This window comes from Mirounga leonina, unplaced genomic scaffold (genome assembly GCF_011800145.1).
Source record: "Mirounga leonina isolate KUSES-001 unplaced genomic scaffold, KU_Mleo_1.0 Mir_151, whole genome shotgun sequence".
NCBI classification, from domain to species: Eukaryota; Metazoa; Chordata; class Mammalia; order Carnivora; family Phocidae; genus Mirounga; species Mirounga leonina.
Window position 1 is genome coordinate 20019336 of NW_023270377.1, and position 13159 is coordinate 20032494.

Genomic DNA, 13159 nt, shown 5'->3' on the forward strand with positions numbered 1-13159 from the left:
CTCCTGGCTTCAAAGAGATGGGTATAATCCTCAGGGGTTGCATAGATAAGGAAGAAAAGGGAACTAACCAGAGGAATAAAGATGGGGATAAGGGAAATTATAAAAAAGGAAGAGGTGGGAAAAGAGGAGGGTTTTTGTAGAAAGGAAAGAACAGATCATTTGGAAGTGGCTGAGGCACCAAACATCTAACCCCTAAGTATCCACACCTCAACCTAGCAGCTGCTGTGGCCTATGGTTTGGGAGGCATGGGTTAATTTGTCAGCTAGCTCTGTGTTTCTGCACACTGGTGAGGTCTGGGACTGAGGCTCAGGTGCAGTGACAGGATGAGACCTGAGCAGGCACGTCCCAGCAGTCTGTCCTGGCACAGCTCACAAAGTCTGCCTCCCAGGAAGGACCTAGCTTTGGGACTATCCCAGCCCGCCCCTGCCAAGCCAGATCTGCTTAGCCTAGCGCTAGGAGAAGCCCATGGCTGTATAACTCAGGGATCAATGTACCCTTTTAACACGCAAGTCAGCCCATGCCAGTCCCTTGCTCTCAGTACCCTGACGGCTTCCCCAGTCACTTGGGCTATAGTCTCGGGTACTTAACATGGTCTGGCCCCCTGGCTTCCTCTCTGCACTTGGTCCCCACCTGGCCTCCTTGCGGTTTCTTAAATACACCAGACCGGTTCCTTTCTAAAGGCCTTTGCACTTGCTGTTCCTTTTCTGCGGATTCACCCCTCTAGGTACATGCATGGGTTGCCCCCTCCTTTTGTCCAGGTCTCTGCTCAAATGGCAGCTCTTGGGCAATGGCTGCCACACTGACCTTATCTAAGGGAGGCCCCATCATTCACTCCCCACTTACCTGCTGTACTCACCTGCATAACACTCACTTCACCTGTATTACATCTGCTACCTACTTGCTTGCTGCTTTACTTGGTTTTTGTCAGCCCCTCTCCCTGCACACACTCCGTGATTACAGAGACTGTATTTTGTTCACTGCTGTATCACTGAAGTACCTGGCACATCATAGATGTCAAGAACAGTGGTTAAGTTGGGCGCCTGGGTGGCTCAGATGGTTAAGCGTCTGCCTTCGGCTCAGGTCATGATCCCAGGGTCCTGGGATCGAGTCCCACATCGGGCTTCCTGCTCCTTGGGAGCCTGCTTCTCCCTCTGCCTCTCTCTCTCTGTCTCTCATGAATAAATAAATAAAATCTTTAAAAAAAAAAAAAAAGAACAGTGGTTAAGTGGATAACAGAATGCAGAACTCCAACCCTCTCATTCACAGGGAGGAACCCAGGGCCCAGAGCAGGAAGATGCTGTTGGAGGTCACACTCACCAGCTGGAGTGTCGCAGATCCTGAATTCAGCCCTTGTCTCCTGGCTCCCAGAAGGAGGCTTTGGTGCCACTCCGTTCTGTGATCTGAGGACTGGTCCTTGCACCCTCACTGTTCATAAACACACACACACTTGAGTCTCTTCGCATCTCTTACTCCAAGTAAGTTCTGAACTTGAATGAAAAGGTGTTTCAAAAACCCAGATCAAGTTCTCTCAGGTCTTCCCTTCCAAGATGACCAAGAAAAAAAGGAGTAACAGTTGTGCCACAAAGAGACGAGCCATGGGCAGCCTATTCGCTACACCTGCTGTGCCTATCGCATGCCCAAAGACAAGGCCATGAAGAAGTCCATTATTCAGAATATAGTAGAGGCCACCACCATCAGGGACATTTCTGAGGTTAGTGTCTTCGATACCTGTGTGCTTCCCGAGTTGTATGTGAAACTCCATTTCTGTGTAAGCCATGCCATTCACAGCAAGCTACTTTTGTGAGGCACAGAAGGGTAGAACACCTCCACCCCAAATTAAACCCACAGGTGCTGAAGAAAAGCTGTTCTCTGGAAAAAAAAGAAAAGAAAAGAAAAAAGAACCCATGGGGTTGAGACGATCATAAGGCTCGGGGAGCCAGTCATGAACTAGTTCCACAGAGGGCAGGACAAGAGTCTACTAGGTTTGGTTGGATTGGAATTTGGTTGGGTTTGGTTTCCAACAAGGTCAAGTGGAACTGGAATGGGTATCCAAGACAGTGTAATGGAATCAGAGCCCTACAGAGACAGGAGAAAGTCACAGCTATCCTTTCAGTCATTTAGCAAATATTTATTGAGCACCTACTAGAGTATTTTGGTATATCTAAGGACAGGTGCATGGACAGGATGACCTGGGAGGCCTCATAGCCCATGGAACCTCATCCTGTATGACTTTGTCTTCAAAGGACCTCTTTGTAGAACAGCTTCTTCATTAACTGAAGCCCTGAGTACTAGGGACAAGAAGTATCCAACAAAAAAAGAGACACAAGCTTTTCTTCCTCCTCTTTGCTCTGCTTCAGCAACTTGGATACCAATGATAACCATTTCATGGAGGCATGGATACTGGGCTACCCAGACCCTCCATGGCTCATTTTGTCCATCCTCCTGCCCCTAAGAATTAATTGTACTTTCTTGGACCCAGGCAAGGGTGGGTCTTTTAGAGATTCCCATCATAGTTAATTCCATAGCGTCCCTTGGTCCACTTTTCTTGACTATCGGCCTTTTATACATCTCTGCTATACCCGTTTAAGTTCTTCTCCAAAGTTAGTCTCAGTTATCATAGGTAATTCCATAGACACCAGATCCCCCTTTGGCACCACTTACTAAAGACTACATTAAAATTTTAATCAATCAGCAGCCAGCAAATAAGCACTGGACATCAATTATATACAAAAATCTGTGGTAGATTTAGGCAGAGGTATGAAAGGAAGGCAGAAGAAAGAGCAGTGGGTCTGGAGACAGATATTAAGTTGGAATCACAGCTCTGACACTTGTCCCCATGAGGACAAATCCTCTTCCTCATGTCAGGTTTATCATCTGTGAAACGGGGTGACCAATTCTTGCTCCATCTAACACACTGGATTGTTGTGAAGCTCAATAGAAAAAAAAATACAATAAGCAGGGGCTTTATAAACTGTAAAATTCCATAGAACTATGAGTCTGATGCAAGATGGTTCAGTGGAAAAACACTGAACTTCCAGCCACAAGGCTGAGTGGGCCTGATTCTGTCACTTACTTCCTTTGGGACTTTTGGCAGGTCATTTCCTTCTCCGTAAAAAAATGGCTTGTTGTGCAGATTGAGACACTGAATGTAGAAGCATCCATCATTAGCCCCTGGTACTTAGCAGATTCCCCATCTGTATTTGTTCATTCATCTGCAGGTGACAAGGGGCGAGAAGTACATGCAAGCTGACCGAGAAGAGACTGCAATAGTGGTGAACACCTCGGCCCCACCAGGCTTGAAGGGTCAGCCTGGCAGCAATGGGAAACTAGACCATAAGGGCCATGAAGGGGAGAGGGAGGGTGAATGCCAGACTAAGGAGTCTGGGCTTGGGAGAGCCATTTATAGGCATTAAGGAGCCATTGATGGTTTTAGGACAGCAGGGCAATAGATGAAAGGTATTTCTGTTCTTTGTGGGAAGTGGCTCAGAAAGGGGGAATATTCTGGAACTGTTGGGTTCTCCTCTCCAGGGCTGAGTGGCTAACCTGCTGGAATGGAACATGGGCTTCAGAGGGGCAAGGCCTGACCAGCACCTCTTCTGACATAGCTAGATCTCAGAGCAAAACCTGCCCAGACTGCTAGAACTTGGGCCTTGTATTCATCATATATAGCTGTGTAACAAATTACTTCAAAAAGTAGTGGTTAAAACTAATAAGAAATGTTTATCATCTCACAGTTTCTGTGGGTTAGAAATTTGAGAGTGTGCTACCTGGGTGGTGTAGACTCTGGGTCTCTCATGAAGCTATAGTCAAGACATCGGCCCAGCCTGCAATCATCCGAGGGCCTGACTGGAACTGGGCCATCCACTTCCAAGATGGCACTCATATGACTGACAAGTTGGTGCTGGTTTTTGGCAGGAGGCCTCTGTTACTCAACCAATGAACCTCTTTACAGGGCTGCTTGAAAGAGGTCATGATGTGGTGACTAGCTCCCCAGAGCAAGTGTCCAAGACAGAGCAAGGCAAAGGCTACATCTTTGATGCACTAGCCTCAGAAGACACACACACTCACTTTCATGGTATTCTGTTGGTCACACTGGCTAATTCTGGTACAGTGTGGGACGGGGCCTACATAGGGAGTGATCAAGGATCATTGGGGCCTTCTTCAGGGTTGGCTACGATAGCAGGGAGAGCGAAATGTCAAAGCAAATGATCTTGGAATCAAACAGACCTGGGTTCAAATTTCAGGTCCTTGACTTACTCCCTGTGTGACTTCAAGCAAGTCGCTTAAATCTCAGGCTTGAGTTTCTTCTCTGCAAAATGATAATAAAATTAAGAGTCATAGCATCATAGAGGGTCATGAGGAGTCAGCAAGGTGGAGTGCACAGGCGCTTGGTCTGGCCCCAAGCCCAGAGTCCACATTTGGTAGATATTAGCTTTATTTACTGGTATAATGCACAGGCAGGTAGGTAGAGAGCTGTTCTAGAAGCACAAGCCATCCCTGTGGTAGACTGAATAATGCCTTTTCAGGGTGTCCCTGTCCCAATTCCCAGAATCTATGAATATGTTACCATAGATGGCAAAAGGGATTTTACAGATGTAAGCCAGTGATCTTGGGATGGGGAGATGGTCCTGGATTATTAGCTGAGTGGAGGCAATGATGCCATCACATGGGTCCTGCGGAGAGTCAGGCAGTGGTGATACAGAAGTGAGAGGGGGAAGTGATGACAGAAGCAGAAACCGGAGTCAGGCAGCCAAAGGCCAAGAGGCCAAAGTATGCTGGCAGCTTGAAACTGGAAAAAGCAAGGAATGGATTCTCCTCTGGAGCTTCCACAAGGAACCATCCCTCTTGTCACCCTAATTTTAACCCCCTTAAGGTTCATTTCTGACTTCTGACCATGAGAACTAGAAGACAATAAATCTGTGTGGCCTGAATCCACTAAATTTTCAGTCGTTGGTTATAGCAGCAATAGGGAGCTGACAGGATCCTTTGAGGGCCTGGGGAGGAGGATGGACAGGGAGAGAAAGGATAAAGGGAGACAGAAGGAAGGGTGCATCTTCTGGAAACCATCGCTCCCTCACAAAACAGAGTGACAGTCCTGATCCTGGGGGCTCGGAGAGCTATCTGAGCAAGAGGCATGGATTTAGGACCCAAACAGGGATGGTGGCAAAAGGGAGAAAGCAAGAGTAATAGAGCAGCACCGAAGATTACTGGCCTGGCTTGTCGACGAAAAGGCCTTTTGCTTAATGACTTATCTGAGAAAGGGTTAGTATCCAAAATATATAAATAATTGACATAGCTCAACACCCCAAAAAACAAATAATCCAATTTAAAAATGGGCAGAAGACATGAACAGACATTTCTCCAAAGAAGACATCCGAATGGCCAACAGACACATGAGAAAGTGCTCAACAGCACTCAAACATCAGGGAAATGCAAACCAAAACCACCATGAGATAGCATCTCACACCCATCAGAATGACTAAAATCAAAAACACAAGGAACAAGTGTTGGTGAGGATGTGGAGAGAAAGGAATCCTTGTGCATTGTTGGTGGGAATGCAAACTGGTGCAGCCACTGTGGAAAAGAGTATGGAGGTTCCGCAAAAAGTTAAAAATAAAACTACCCTATGATCCAGTAATTGCACTCCTGGGTCTTTACCCAAAGAAAACAAGAACACTAATTCAAAGGGATACATGCACCCGATGTTCACTGCAGCATTATTTATAATAGCCAAGGTATAGAAGCACCCAAGTGTCCATCGATAGATGAATGGATAAAGAACAGGTGGTAGATATGGAATATTATTCAGCCATAAAAAAGAATGAAATCTTGGCCATTTGCAACAACATGGATGGAGCTAGAGAGTATAATGCTAAGCAAAATAATTCAGTCAGAGAAAGACAAATACCATGTGATCTCACTCATATGTGGAATTTAAGAAACAACACAAATGAACAAAGGGAAAAAAGAAAGAGGGAGGTAAACCCAGAAATAGACTTAACTATAGAGAACAAACTGCTGGTTACCGGGGCGGGGAGGGGGGGATGGGGAAAATAGGGGATGGGGATTAGGAGTTCACTTATCACAATGACCTTGGAGTAATGTATGGAAGTGTTGAATCACTATACTGTACACCTGACACTAATATAATACTGTATGTTAACTATACTGGAATTAAAATTAAAAACTTAACAATAAAAATAAGTAAACAAATAAAGTGCCTTTTGCTTGACAAGAAGTAAAATTGTGTTGGCTGGTTCCTGATGACCTCCGAGGGCCTGCTCCAAGATGGGCATTCTACAAACTTCTTTCTCCCCTGAGAAAGGGGACAGAGAAAGGGACTAGGAAAAACTGGCTCCTGAAGCCTGGGGGAGATGAGAGGAAAGGGGGAAAGAAGGAAGCCCCAACGAGGGGCTTGCCACGGACAAACAAGCACAGGATTTGGAGACCCAAGCTCTTCCCCTTGCTGCTTCGTGACACTGAGAGTCAGTTTCACTTCGAGCCTCCCTTGCGTCACCCATCATATGAGATTGTCATAAGGATCGCACAGGTGAAGCCATGTATATTCTATTCTGCACAACAGGCATATGGTAACCGATCAATAAATGTCAGCTATTATTACAGAGACCCACTCCATTTAGAAAGGATTTATTAAGTTTTACTATGTATCAAGCAGTGCAGAATGGTGGACAAGAGCAGTCGGGGCTCTTAATGAGTTTGTGGTCTGCTGGGGGCCCCAGGCAGGTACCTGCCCTACTGGAGCCTGCCCCCCACCAGGACCCTCTCTGCACTGGTCTCCCAAGACCTCTGAGGGGTTGGCTCCCAAATCACTGGTGGAGGGAATCCTGCTTCAACCAGGTCCTCCCCTGCACCTCCAGCCCAGCCCAAGGCAGAAGGCTTCTTGGCCAGGACACTAGAAAGTTTTCAACCCTTCACAAAGGCCCTCTGGGTGGGGAGTTGAAATAAAAAAAAAACAGACAGAGAGGAGGAGCCATCTGAGAAATGAGCCTTCCCCAAACACTGAGCCAGCCTTAAACATCCTGAGGACTGGAGTCCAACAAGTCGCAACTCACCAAAACATCTTCCCCTCCAGCTGCGCTGGCTAATTACAAGAGAAAGGTTGAAAGGGAAGGTTCAAGCTTTCCATGACAGTGTGGTTTGCTCTCTTACTCTCCTTTTCCCCCTCCTCCGTTCCTCCTTCCCTGCTCTCTTGCTCTCTCTCCTCTTCTCCTCCGGCTCAGGCTCCTGGCAACATGTTCCTGCAGAGAGGTATGACTTGGCTGTGTGCACTGAGCACAGACTCATCTGCCGGAAGGGCCTTCCAGAGGTCATCGAATCGAATCCCTGCCTCCTTACAAAAAAAAATCTGCTCACCTGTCAGCATCATTCAGAAAAGGGGTAACAAAGGAGAGCTGTACTGCTCCCCCTCAAGACAGCCTTCAAAAGTAATGTTTATTTCTCCCTGTACAAGTGATGCATCCTCATGCAAAAGATATAAACACTTAAGATCATCCATCCCAGCAACCAGAGATAACACATTATCCATATTTTGCTGTACAGTAAACCCTTGACATTCCCAGGAATTATATCTCAAGATCTTCATGAATCTCCAAATTTAAGAAAATGGATATGTGAAGGGCAATCCCCAGAGCCTTGGCAAAGAGATTCTTACTCTACATCATTGTAGGCTTCAGGAAGGGAGGCCCTAGTTTGAGACTAGGGGATGGATGAGGTACCACCACTTTACAGATGAAGAAACTGAGGCCAAAGGGATGTATTGGTTTTTCTGTGGCCCTCAGTCAAATGGGAATCAAAGATGTGACAAAGAGAAGGGAACTTCTTGGCAGGGTCTGCAGCAAACTGACTGGTGCCTGCTTTGGCCAGGAACTCGGAGGTGCAGGGAAGCCAGCAGGAACCCTGTCATTCACCTGCACTAAGAGGTTGAGTCTCCAGCTTGACCAAACCCAAGTTTTCCAGGATCTGCAGCCAGGTGTGTTGGTCTGGGTCCGGGAAGTGAGACACTGGTGGGCCTGAACAGCCACCCTGTGACCTAGATGGCTCCATGCTGAGACAGGCTGTGTGCTCCCAGGTAGTAGAGCTGGGACCATGTATCCCCAGAGAAGGTCACCAAGGAGACGGCCAGATGCCCCCATCGGATGTCACAGGAACAACTGGTTCCAGAGAGAATGTCCTACCCAGGCATTCAGGGATAGCTTGCCAGGACTAGAAACCTGGGACCAGCCCGCCTCCTCACCCATCCCGCACTTAACACCACTTAACCCTGGCCAAGTCATCTGACAGCTAGCATCAAACGGTGGCAAATCTCTCTTGAACGGAAAGATCCAGACACCCCAGACTGGCGATTGAGCTTACCCCTCCATTCCAGGGCAACCAAAAAGCTCTGGGCAATGCTTTGGAGTTGGTTGCAACGTGTAATGCTGCCTGCCCCTCCCCTTCCTCCTCCAGGATTGAGCCTGGAGCTAAAAGCCCTCACTTGCCACTCCCTTTGCACAGTCCAGAGCCAGCTGTGTAGACTCTTCCATTCCTAGACCTGCCGCAGACTGACTCATCCCCTGCCAGTTTCCCTGAGTCCTAGCCCAGAGTCTGTTCTCACTGCACCCACAAAGCCCTTGCTGGATGCCCCTCTTTCTTGTGCTGGAACCTCTACGAAGAGTCCAGTTATTTTTCCCCAATTGTGCCTAAGCTCCTACAGCTTCTGTCTTCATATTTCATCTCCCCAGTGGCTCATCGAGGAGAAGAAAGAGGAGTTTAATGAGAACAATTCTAAATAATGATAAAATGAGGAAGGAAAGATCCACACACACTCCTCTAAGAATCCCAGCTAACTCATTCTTCCAAATGGCCTAGTGGGGAAATTTAACATAGGAGACCAATTGCCCAAGTTTCACGAAGGCCTTTGGAACATTCCAAGGATCTCTAAGTTCTTGGGAAATGTTTGGAAATAGAAAATTAATAATTTTGGACTCATTCAAAAGCCAAATACTAAAACCACTGAGATGACTTCTGCCCTAGATAGTGTTTCCTCCTGAGATACAGACACTCCCTTCTTATTTGCTTTGGTACCCATGCCTTCTACATGCAAACATATGTGCATACCCCCTTTACACAAACCCGGAGATGCCAGGGATTTGGCCCACCCCAGATAGAGTGGTCAGGTAAAAATAAAAACATAGGCCACCCAGTTAGATTTGAATTTCAGAGAAACAGCAAATTTTAATGTAAGGGTATCTCAAATATTGCATGGGACATATACTAAAATCTATTCATTGTTTAACTGAAACTCTAATTTAACTGGCCATTCTATATTTCATCTAATATCCCTAACCCTAAGGCACCTACCTCTAGGTCCCCCACAGAAGCACTCTTACCTAGCCCCACACAGAACCTCTACCATAAACATCAACTTTGATCTGTTGTGAATTCTCCCTATTTTCATATAATCACCTGAAAATTGCCAGGGCTGAGGATCCAGGGAGGAGCAGGTTATTTGAAGGCCTTTTACCGTCTACCTTCCTCCTGATCTCACTTAGGAATATGGCCAGTGACTCAAAGATTAGAGATGTGGGGGTGCTCAAGCTCGCCAAATGTGAGTTTGTTATCCCAAAAGATTAGTATCTCTCTCATTCTAAACTTTCCCTCCATGACAGTACTGGTTTGGATTAAGAAAAGGCTGAAAGTCTTGGTTTATGTGAAGAGTTTAATTCCCAGGTGCTGGAGAAAATCAAAGAAGTGGCTTGGCTGGTTTCTAAGGTAACATCACAGAGATGTCCGGGACAAAAGTGGAGCTGTCTTAGCAGATCTATTGTTAAAGGACTAGATGTGTTTTGTGCCTATTATGAAGGGCCCCTAACCCTATACTCCATAAACGTGACCATGGTCTATCCTTTCCCTGCTCATCACTTGGACAGCTATACATCATAGGATCCTGGAACAAGAAAACCAAAAGGCTTTGTGACTTTGGGCCATTCTCACATGTCTCTGGCCTATTGATTGCAAATCCTCCTCACTTGCCACTGAGCATTTGTTCATCTTATTGCCTCAATGTTTTCCCCATGATTCCGTGACATTCCTAATATCCTTTCAACAGCCCCTCTCTCCCCTTGAACTAGTCAGAGAGGGTTTCCATTCTTTGCAATCAAAAGAGCTTTCACTAAAACATCTTCATGGATTTTCTGATTTTGGGGGGTCCTAGGCTGTCACAGAAGTCCTATTCCGCCATCTTGAAGTGTTGGGATTGTGTATTTTTATGACATGTTGACTGTGCAAGATGCTCCATGATCAGTGTTCATTATTTAGTCAGTTTTTATGAGCAGAAATCTTCCACTCTTAGGAAACTCCTGAAGAGTCCAACACTGGTCCTCTTGCTGAAGGTTGAACCCATTTTCCATCATTCTTCTTATTCCCTCTGGGAGCCTTATAGTTCTTTCTTTTTCCTACAAATTATGTGGGTTCTTGGAGATCTTCTTTCTGCATCCTAAAGACTCTGACTTTCTCAGGGGAGAAGTCCTGGAGATATAAAATCTGTTTGAAAGCTTTAAACCATATCTTATCCTTGAAAGATGACTGATGTTTTAGAACTTGACCCTGTCCTTCTGAGAATTCACCATATATTCACAGACATCATCTCTTTGGTCCCTCTGACAATATCTAGTTAGTTAGGTTAAACCCATTCTACCAACCTGGAAGTAGAAGCTCAGAGGAAGACTGGTTGGTAGTATGGATCTCTGAGGCAAGTCGGCATTGGAAACCTGAGTAGAATGCCTCCTTCCCCAACAATCACAGGCTCACTGCCAAGCTGCCAGCTAGAGACCTGAGCCTTGGGCAGAGCTCATTGCAGGGTGAGTCAAAAACATGAGGGAGTCTTGTCCACACGTGCCCAGCAAGAGAAAGGCCCCCAACAGAGCTGTTTCAAGGAGCCCTATCAGGGATTTGGGAGATCTCTGTTCTTCTCCACAAGGGGAGAGAGCTCAGAAAGGTCACTCACCATGTCCCTCAGCTAATGGGTGGAGGTGCTACGGTTCAACCCAGGCCTGGAGGACTCCTGACTAGTGCATTTGTAGACACAGTCGACCACAGAACAAGGTTCTCCCTCTGTACATGGACTCAAATGAAATGTAGACAATATGAGGAATTTTTCACCCCAAATCAGCCCGAGTGAGGAAGAATGGGAAGGAACAGGAAGGCCAAGAGAAAAAAATGACATGTTTTTCCTGAGTCAATAAGGACAAAAAAGTGGAAGAAGCCTGGCCTATCTGAGGATCTTGAGAGTGAGGCAAAGGGCAGCAGAGAAAAATGAAATCCAAGGCCATAGAAAAGTACTTACTTTAAAGGAGTGATTTTTGTTGTTGTTGTTCTTTGTTCCTGTGCCAGAAGTGCCTATTTAAAAAAAACAAAAACAAAACCTGCCGTTGCTCCAGCAACAGACAGAACCAGAGCCCTGCAAGGCCTTTGCCAGGTCGAGAGCTTTTTCTATTCCCCCGACCCCCAACTTTTCCATTGTCAAGATGAGGGGCAGAGGTTTGCTGAGACACAGCACTTAGAAGATATGCCAGAAACCCAGACCTCACTTGAACTGGAAAGGAAGCTAAAGAGGCCTTGGGGATCAGGGGAGGCCACACGAAGAGCTATGCCCAATCCTACCTGAAGACAATGACAGAGGTTGAGGCCAAAATCAAGTCCAAAAGCTGATCCACACAGTAAGAGGAAGCTGAACAGAGAGAAATGATCAAAGCTAAAGCACACGCACCTACCCCTAAAGACCCCAAAACAGACCCATAGACATTCTTATAGAAACAGAGAAAGAGAGACCAGAGAGAGAGGAGGACTGCCCTGTTTATTCTCCTGAAAGGCATCTGGATTTCTCAGTGAGATCCCGATTTGGGTCTTTTCCTCATTTTCCATCTGGACTGAATGGTGAAATGCCTGGCACGAGAGGTGCCATGAGTCAGCGGCAGATTCAGGCTTGGTCCCTCTGCCCCTTTTCTCTGCTCTTTGCCAGACCACACAGCCTCCCTCCCCTCCTGCCAAGCATGGCTTAGCTCACCATCCAGGTAGCACACTTCAAAGACTTGGGGGTGAGGTGGGCTGGGCTGGGCCGCCTCAGGATGGGAGCAGATTCCACTCCCAGCCCAAACACTCCTCGTCAGTTCTCTTGAATGCCTTCTGCTCTGCTCACACCCCTGACACTTTGAATAACCCCTGGAAGTTAGAGCTGGAAAACCCAACGGTTCACTGGAGCGGTCTGTCTCTCCTGCACTGCAGGTCTGTGCAGCTTTATGACTGTGGGGTTGACCAGATGTCAGCCAATGCCCAAGCACAACCTGGCATTAACAGTCTTTGTATGTTCTTCCCCGGAGTTGGGCATACTCCCCAGGGCAATCAGAAAGACAGGCGGTGCTTACATGACCAGAAACCACAGGACCTCTATCAAGGTGTGTGGATTATGGTCACTATTATCAAGCTGTGGTCTGCTTCCTGCACCTCCTAAGATATGGCTTTTAAGCCACTTTGTATCAATTATATGTGTCTGATCCCCCAAAGAAAACTATAAAGAGCTCTGAGATTAGGAAACACACTCATCTTTGTGTCCCTTGCAACACAAAGTGAAGGACAGAGCCTCGTGCTACAGTGCTCTCATTAGATGCTTGCTGACTTGAGTCCCCTAACTGGTAGACTCCTTTGACTTTTTTGAAACACTACAGAACTTCAGAAGCAGGAAAACAACGTCATTTCTCTTCCTTTCTCAAATCTTTTCTCTCCTGACAATTGGGCCTATGCATGAGATTGAGCACTGGTACAAGGACTCAGAATCCTATTATTTTACTGGTGGAAAACCGGAGGATAAAAATGTCATTGACCTAAGAAATAAAAGAAAATAAATGAAATTAAAAGTTTTTTAAACTGTCATTGACCTGTCAAGCATCATGGTTGGCAGAATTCTAAGATGACCCCCAATGACCCATGTCTTGTATAAAATCCACCCCCCCACACCCCGAGTGTTGGTGGGATATGTGATTTGCTTTTATCCACTAGAACATGGCCAAGGTGATGGGGTATCACTTCTGTGGTTGTGCTATCTTATATGGCAAAGGTGAAGTGACTTCGCAGATGTAATTAATTTGCAGGTGACTGAATCAAT

The 13159-nt window shown here is 46.4% G+C and overlaps 1 pseudogene; it reads left to right on the top strand.

Moving 5' to 3' along the window:
- Positions 1-1547: 1547 nt before the first annotated feature.
- LOC118012644 lies at positions 1548-1925 on the top strand (annotated as a pseudogene).
- Positions 1926-13159: the final 11234 nt, after the last annotated feature.